The following is a 9230-nucleotide window of genomic DNA, read 5'->3' on the forward strand; positions in this document are numbered from 1 at the left end:
TTTATTCACTACGGAAAGCAAGTACATGGTTTGTGCTTCTCAGACTTTCCTCCTGAGATCACGTTTCTTCTTCCTAAGGCATATCTTTTATAAGTTCTTTAATGATAACCATGTTGCTAGTCAGTTTTCTTAATTTACTCTTGTTCTTTTTAGCTATGTATACAATTCTGGACAGTTATTTTCTCTGGATGCTTAATGCTATTACATCACTGTCTTAGTTTAGGTTGTTATAATGGAATGTCATAAACTGGATGGCTTATAACCAGTAGAAATTTATTTCTCACAGTTCTGGAGTCTGGAAGTCTGAGTGAGATCAGGGTCACAAGATGGTTGAGTTCTGGTTGAGGGTCCTCATCTGGCTTGTAGACTGAAGTCTTATTGTATCCTCATAGGATGAAAGGGATGCGACCTAATGACTTAATCATCTTTCAAAGGTTTCACCTCCAAATACCATCATACTGGGGGTTAGGATTTCAACACATGAATTGGGGTGGGAGGCACATACATTTAGTCCATAACAATCACTACCTTTTGTTTTCCATTGTTGTCATTCAAGTCTTAGGTTTCATTTACCTACAAATTCAATTTTGGAGAATCTCAATCATAATGTCTACAGATATCCCTTCTTTTCAATTTTCATTATTCTCTTCTAGAAATCCAACTTGACCTATGTTGGAGGCTCTCATTTTGTCCAACACGTCCCTTGTGGATAAGAGCAAATGCCCAATGAAGCCAAATCTCACATGTTTTCAGTTATGCTGGTTTTCAGTTATCTTCTCTCTTTTTTCCTTTGCCTGTAGGTGTTTCCTTTATATTTTATGATCTCAGCTGTATATGTTTTAAAGAGTGTTCATTGTATTTATCCAGTATTTCTAGATATTTCATTTGGAAAGGAATTTTCAGTATATTTATCTGCCATATTGCTAGAATTGGAAGTCCAGAGTTCATTCTTTACCTGAATTTCCTTTATACTTGGTCAGATTTCATTGTATCTCTGTGTTTTGCAAGAATTACAAAGCATTCCACAATCCTCCTGTCTTATATTCAGTGTTCTACTCCTATATCCACAAGATCTTTTTTGATCTATATTCTTTCTTAGTTTCTTAATTTAAATTTCTAAAGACACTCTCTACTAACTAGCTCAATGTGAGGATACAGACTTTCAGATGCCAGGCTTTCAGATGCCACATAGCCAGGGGCAGAGTCAGGGAAATGAATGCACTGATCATTAATCACCCCAGTTAAGGGGTTATTTTTACTAATATTGATATTGACATGAGAAGTGGGAAAATTATAATGTCTATAAATGTTCCCTTAAATGGAAATGCGTAGATGGGCAAATTATTTCTGCATAAGTATATAAGCCTTTAAGTATAAAAGGACCATGATACTATGCAAAATTAAGTTATACGGAACTGACAATCCCCATTTTGCTTGGACAACATCAGTGGTAGTCATGGATCATTCTGGAGAACTAGGAGGGGCCTTGGGAAACTGTGAGAAATCCTGCATCTGCTACTACTCCATGTGATCCCTTCATTTTAGGTGAGTTTCTATGTCCTTTGCTCCTTAAAGTTTTTGTGGTTCTTTGTCACCAAGCCAAGCTCACCCCAGATGGTACATTAACTTCTTCCAATATAATAAGCTTTTTTCCAAACATCCTGTCAATTTACATTATGGATTTATAATTGTTATAATAAGACTTCAGACTTTAGATAAGACTTCAACTAGGTGGTAAGCTCTTTATGAACATTTTTTTTTTCTTGTATCTTTCATAAATTGTATCACATTGCTTTGCTGGTGCTTAATACATACTTGTTGAGTAAATGAATGAACACATACCTTTCTCAGTACATCTTGAGTGATCTGTCATGGAAATTCATATCTAGAGACTTTTGAAAGTGAATTTTATATCCATAAATGAAACTGTTTTAGCCCTAGTGGCCTATCATTTCAAAGGGTTTTAGTACTTAGTGACCATTTAATGTATGGATTATTGACCTATTCACTCATATTGCAGATGCTTTGAGCTGTCCGAGTCTTCCAACAGAAATCCACTACAGACTTCAAGATAAATGACTTAATAGTCTTTAATGGTTCTTGTTATGGATGGCTGTGCCCTTAATTGACGGTTTAGCAGATTAACAGCTCACTGGATAGATTACTTTGCTCTGCTATACATTTTAGAGAATGAATGTATCTCTAATGGTTCAAGTCAAATCAAATACTTGCTGAACTTCCACTATGGGCAAAACACTGTTTAGGTACTACAGTGGGGTTGATGTGGGGGTGAGAATCAACTTTCAAAACACACAACAATAACAAAAAGCATGCAGTGAAAACGTCAAAATCAAATGTAGGTGTCTTTAATGGATGCCCTCTATGAATATTTGCCAATTTTATATCAATGGAGCACTAATAAGAAATGGTATCAGTCATTATTCTTTAGAATGTCTAAAACTGATATTTATTGACTGTTTGCATGGGCATATTTAATTGTGTTAAAAGAGTTTTATTGGATGTTATTGTTCATAAAACATGAAATTTAAAAAAATTAATAGTATTTGAGTAATTAAGAGATGTGTTAGCAGCAGAAGCAGCAGTTGCAGTAATCATGGCCATGGTTAAAAAACAAACAAAAAAAACCTTGTCAAATACCATGCTATGTATGTTTTTTTCCTTGCTATAATGTCAAGTCTAAGAAAAGATCTGTTGCAAATGAGAAGAGGGAGGATTCCTCTGTCTATTCATGAGATTGTGTGTAATGATTAAGAATATGGGCATTGTTACCAAACAGACCTTATTTTGAATCTCCAATTTTTTGATTATTGGCAATATGAAGCTGGGCAAGTCACTGAACCTCTCTGTAGTTTCATTAGTTAAGAATTGAGTGTAATACATACCTTTATATGTGGGTCTTTAACCAGGTAGTTATGAGTGCCGGCACATAGCTTGCACAAAGTGTTCAAAAAAATAGTAACGGGGCACCTGGGTGGCTCAGTTGGTTAAACTCTGACTCTTGGTTTTGGCTCAGGTCATGATCTCAGGGTCCTTGGTGCAGAGTATGTGTGGAATCTCCCTTTCCATCTCTCTCTGCCCACCCCCCCTCATGTGTGCACTCTCTCTCTAAAATAAATAAATAAATCTTTAAAAAAATAGTAACAATTATTATTCTAATTATTTTGTTTGTCCCAAATTTATGTGTCCACCATAACTATAAAAATCTTGCAAAGTCATTAACTGTTAGGAAGCAAGTGTTTGAAAAGTCAAGGTAAACTTTGATGATGAAGTGGACAGGGGCACATCTGGGAAGCTGGACTGTGAAAAGTTAGGATGTCTGTAGGACAAGCTGGTGAAAACCAAGATAGAAAACTGTGGCTGCAGGAACTCAGTGTTAGTAATTGTGGAAAGAAAGGGAGGATTATCACTGTGTTTTCTCCCAATAAGCCCATGAAGACTATTTGTTATATCTAGTTTAAAAGAAAAAACATTACCAGAGAGCACACTTTGCTCTCTTTTGTCTATCTTATAGAAATAATTACAATTGCAATTTAATACCTGAAAAATATTTCAGGGCAGAAAGGGGGATGCTTGTAGATGCTTATAGAAGGATAGTAGTTGTGATGTTTCTCTGAAAAAAATGAAGAAATACAATGCAAGTTTATAATATAATATAATATTGTTATTCTTCCTTGCATCTATGTGTATAAATTTTTTTTTAACCTAATTGGGACGTTTCTTGACTCTTTGTCTTTCCTCAACATTGCTGCAATTTACTGAAAGGTCAGAGATCACAGAAATTCATGTGGTACAGAAAGTATAGTGAAGAAAGACTTTAGTTTCTCGTTAATGCATTCTATTTACATAAAATGGAAATGCTTGATAAATACAAATAAATCTTAAAGAGTTGGCAGAGGGATAAAAACCAATTTTCCTCCTGCCCATTAAAGGTGCCTTGTGGATACCACAGAGGAACCCACTCACAAACTGTCGGTTCCAGTGCCTCTCACCTAAAGCAGGAGCTGCGCAGCCCAGGTTGGCTCTAAGATTTCGAGCCCGGAGTCAGCTTCCATTTCCCATTAGGCAGGGTAGTCTTGTGATTCATTGCCAGGAGCCTGCCCCTGGAGGGATGGTTAATGAGGTTTGAAGTTTCATTTAAAGTTTCTTTTCAAAATCCTTTTCTTTCCATGAAGATGAAAGTCAAGAGTTTCCAGATAAGCTTAGCTGGAATGCATTCCACTGCTCTGAAGTTTAAGAATGGTGAAAAAAATGTGGGTAGAAATGCAGGGACCGTGTCTGATTTAACTGGGTGGGACTGCCCCAGTGTTACCTGCTGAGAGGTTTCTTGGGCAGGTACCAATTTGCCTCAGGCATTTAGAAGGCTTATTTCTTCAGGTGGGCTGGCCCATTATCTCCTCAGGGCAGAAGCCTGCTTTCCATTAGTGCTGATGTGAAGGGCGTGCTCACTGAATCATGAGTGCACAGACAGGAGTCCGAAAAGCAAGACTGGCGCTGTCGAAAGGAGTCAGCAGGGCAGGAGGAGCCTCTCTTGAAATGGTGGCAGACATTCTTGCCAGGAAGTATGCACATCTTGAAATTTCTATTCCTATCATTAGAAGTGGAATTGGGAGACTTTATAGACAATAGGAAGCCAAATGTAGAGCATGAAAGTTTTTACTTGGCCCACAGGGATCAGCAGGGTAAGGAGAGAGATTTTTCAAACTGCCAGAAAAGCAGAACACAAAGAACAAGAGCAATGAAGATATTATGGAAGAGCTAGTCCGAGCCAAGCAAAAGAGTAAGAAACACAGGGTACACCGTGAGTACAGATGTGGCTTGCTGCAGCAGAAAGCTTCTGATCTTGCTCTAGTGACCACACTCCTCATCAGCTCTGGAGAGCATGGAATTCCAAGTTTGTTGCTAAGTAATAATTTGTCACTGTCGGAGGCTCTAATAAAAGCTGTTTATACAGATGCCGTCCTTTTGTAAAAGGTTGAAGTGGGTATGAATAGGGAGGGTCTGTAGCCAAATTTTAGGTTGTTATGACTTGGGTTTCATTACAGCTTGCTCGGTAACCTTGATGTTATTTCTCAGGGACTTTTGTGTCAGCCCTCATTTCACTGGGTCAATTAGTATTTCAACCAACATGGATTAAGCTGACTTCATAGCAGGAAAGCAGTCTTCAGATTATCAGAATAATTATGGCCAGTGTCATCCTGTCATGTCAAGCACCAAACTCTAGGTGTGTGTTTTTAAAGTCTGGGCCCAGGCTATCTATATCAGAATCACATGGTGTGTTTGCAAAAAGGCCCCACCCCAGAACTGCCACAACAGAACTTGATGTACACACATGAACACACACTCAGGGGACCCCAATAAATCCAATGTTTAAGAACCACTGTTTTTGTAGATATTTATCAGTTTTAAAATATAGGTGGGCAATATTTATACAGGCAATTTTTCTTCCATACCTACCTTTATGTCAGTTAAGGTGAAGTGTACACGCTGTGGTAGCAATGATCCGTAATTCACATGGACTCCTTAGAGGTTCAAACTAAAAGCCTTATGCTTTCCCAGAAATCCAAACTGCAAGAGCAAAATTTTCACCCTTAAAAGTAATAATAATAATGTCTTTCCAAATACTGGGCCTGTCAAGTACATATCAGTAGGTTAAATAATCACCTTGAACAATTCTTTAAGAAAAGAAATGCCTTTTTCACCCATACTTCTTTTTATAGTTTAATGTAACCATGTTCTTCCATTTAAAGATTTTATTTCTTTATTTGACAGAGAAAAAGACAGAGAGAGAGAGAGAGCACAAGCAGGGGGAGCAGCAGGCAGAGGGAGAAGCACTGAGCAGGAGCACTACCACTGAGCAGGGAGCCCCATGCGGGGCTCGATCCCAGGACCCTAGGATCATGACCTGAGCCGAAGACAGATGCTTAACCAACTGAGCCACCCAGGTGCCCCATGTTCTTCTATTTAGATTGGTTTTTAAAAACCTGAATGGTCTTTCTGTCCTTTTGGAACTGCATCGTAGAGGCATACCATCATAACACATGATATGTGTAAAGCATGTAGCAGAATGCTTGTCATACTATGATGCTCAGAAAACGAGTCCGGTGTTTTGTTCCTTCCTCCCCTTCTCCTTCTTTCCCCTCTAGATGGCTCCAGAAATTCGTATCAACTTTGTGGTAACCACCTTTCTGATTCATGATTTCCAATTTAAGCCACAGGCAGTCTATTCATCCTATTTATAACATTGGAGGTAATTACAGGTACCATTTGGTTCTTAATTAAAAGCATCTTCTTTGCCTGACTTAGTCCTTCATGTAAACTTTGAGGAGTATGCTTCCTACCGAGTCCCTGCTCTCAACATGGCCAACGGAGAAAGAGGAGAAGATAAATGTGGGGATCCCCTTATGGAAAGTGTATACATTCCGCTTCCTTTTTGTCCCCAAATGGGGAAAAGGTAATATCCATGTTTCTTTTTGAGAAAATGAATAAAGCCATAACTTCTCATCAGTGTGATTGCAGTTTTGAAGATTTTAACTAGACTAAGGACATCTTTGTTTATCTCTTGTGCTGACATTATTGCTGCCCTTGGATCAGCTACCCAGAATCTTCTCATTGAGCAGCTCCCACTACAAAGTTTGAGAGAGAGCATTACATTTTATCCTTTACTTTCATGTGTATAATCATATGTAATCACACAAGTGCTCCTCAGGAGGCACAGGGAAGTCATTTTTCTTTGCTGGGACAATCCCTGCTCAGTTTGCCAAAGCTCTTATGTTTTATTCTCTTCGCTATTATTACAGAAATACTCATGAAAGTTACCATTTATTTTTAGGGATCATTTGGAAGTGTTTCTGGATTACAATTTTAAATCCAGAATATAGGTCACTGGCTGAATGCTGTCTATACAGCTATCTGTATCTATATTTATATTATAAATAATTTAAACCCCATTCCTGATGCTCCTTTAAAATTGTCTTATTTTAAGAGCAGAGTTACACAGATTACAGATCTTGAAGCATGTCCATCTCTTTCACATGCTGCCTTTGCTCTTCATGATCTCTAATTTATGTATTGGAAAATCCTACTAAACCAGACTGGACAAGGCAAACAATAGCAATTTGCTTCTTCTGTTGATTGCAAATGTGGCTTCTGGGTTACTTGAGTACTAATAGTTTCTTTTCTTCAGTTTGAGTTGCACTGGGATTTTAAATAAAAAAAAAGTGTACTTAATTTCCAGTGCCATTTGTTTTGAAGAAAAAAGAAAAAACAACAAGAGATGTTGGGAATCTCTGAGGTCTTTACACTCTATCTGAATTTGAATTTATAGTTTGTGGGGAGAATTTAGAAACAAAGTTAACATTAATGAAGAAATTAAAGAAACAAAGTGGAAGAGACCCAGAACAGTAGGAGCATTCTGATTTAGATGTTAACTTTGAGGTAATTTTGGGGTTCTAGATTTTTTACTAGAAGACAACTGGTTCAAGATTTCCAATTTAAACCACTTACAAAGGTGCAAAATTACTTATAAAACTAATGATTTGGGTATGGGACTGGAGAGGTTGATGTTCAGAGAATATGGCTAAATGGCAGAGGTTCTCTGAATTTCATATGTTTTAGTATGGTTACTCCTCCTTCTCCTTCTCCTTCTCCTTCTCCTTCTCCTTCTCCTTCTCCTTCTCCTTCTCCTCCTCCTCCTCCTCCTTCTCCTTCTCCTCCTCCTCCTCCTCCTCCTCCTCCTCCTCCTCCTCCTCCTCCGCCTCCGCCTCCTCCTCCTCCTCCTCCTCCGCCTCCGCCTCCTCCTCCTTCTTCTTCTTCTCTTCTTCTTTTTAAATAAGCTCCACATCCAGTATGGAGCCCAATACAGGGCTTAAATTCAAAACCCTGAGATCAAGACCTGAGCTGAAATCAAGAGTTGGATGCTTAACCAACTGAGCCATCCAGGTGCCCCCTCAAATTGTTACTTCTAAAGACTGCTATCTTTGAGGTCAATAATGAGTTGGTGGAAACTTGGGATGTCAGTATTTTCTGGGAGGACTGAGTCTATTTGTTACTTATAATTTATGCTTGATGGGAGCTGCTTAATAGGTCAATACCTGAGTGATGTCAGCCTCAGGAAGTGGCAGTCTATCTCTAGGGAAAGAGGGAATGAATTGAGGGAAGAAACCTCAATCAGAAGAGGATGGAAGGATAGAAAGAAGGAGGATGCAAATACTTTTAGACTAGAAAGTTTAAAAGTAATGATTATCTACTGGAGTAACTTGAGAAATCTTAGTAAGTACAGAAATCTACAATAGGTACTTTACACTAATAACTGTGATTATTTATTTCTCCTTTTATCAGGATACTTCTGTTGACAATCATGGGGGAATGTCCTCAGAATGATCCTGAGTCTTCAAAAAAATATATTCAAAATTTTCTCTGCTACTCTCCAATCCATTGTTTCTATTCATTTCTCCTTTGACTCTTGGTCTAACTTCTATTTCATTTTTTGTTAACCAAATCCTGAAAACCATAAAGTTTTAAATAAAGTGTAATGCAGTGAACCATTATTTTTATTTCCCCACTGCTTGGCCCAGGCATAAAGTTGTTAGCTGTTGAAACTGTTAAATCATTTTGTTTTCAAAGAAAAAAATACATAGACTTATTGGAGTACTATCCATTTTACTATACACAGATGGAATGTCTTGGCTTTGCTCAGTGAGGACTTTGGTGTACATTGCTCTGTATGTATGGTACTCTATACATGACTTTCTGTCTCTAACGGGAGACTATCTCTCTCATTACTCTATATATCTCTTTAATCTCAGCCTGGCCACTGCTGCTCAGTGAATGGTAATAAGTGAAAGATTGACTGAAGTATAGAGAAGACATGAATGTTCCATGGGCCATTTTATTTGGCCCTTCCAGTACCCTCTCTTTATTGTGGATACTGGGGGATGCTTATACTCAAGGTGCCTGCTAACAGCTGCCCGTGGTTCAAGTGTTCCTTTATATTTTATGTAAGTTTAATCCAGATGTTAAGACCATTCTCTAGAGTTTAATGGTGCTGGGTTTATGGCATGTAGCCCAGAGAGGAATGTTCGTATGGTAATAGATAACTTGGCTAGAGAGGAGAGCTGGGAGTTGAATCCAGAGTATGCTTCTTCTGTTCCAGGCCAAACTGTTTTCCTAAAGTAGGAAAGATGTTGTACTGGGGATAAAGTGTCCTCTTA

This window comes from Lontra canadensis, unplaced genomic scaffold (assembly GCF_010015895.1).
Source record: "Lontra canadensis isolate GAN:19392208 unplaced genomic scaffold, GSC_riverotter_1.0 scaffold14, whole genome shotgun sequence".
In the NCBI taxonomy this organism is placed as follows: Eukaryota; Metazoa; Chordata; class Mammalia; order Carnivora; family Mustelidae; genus Lontra; species Lontra canadensis.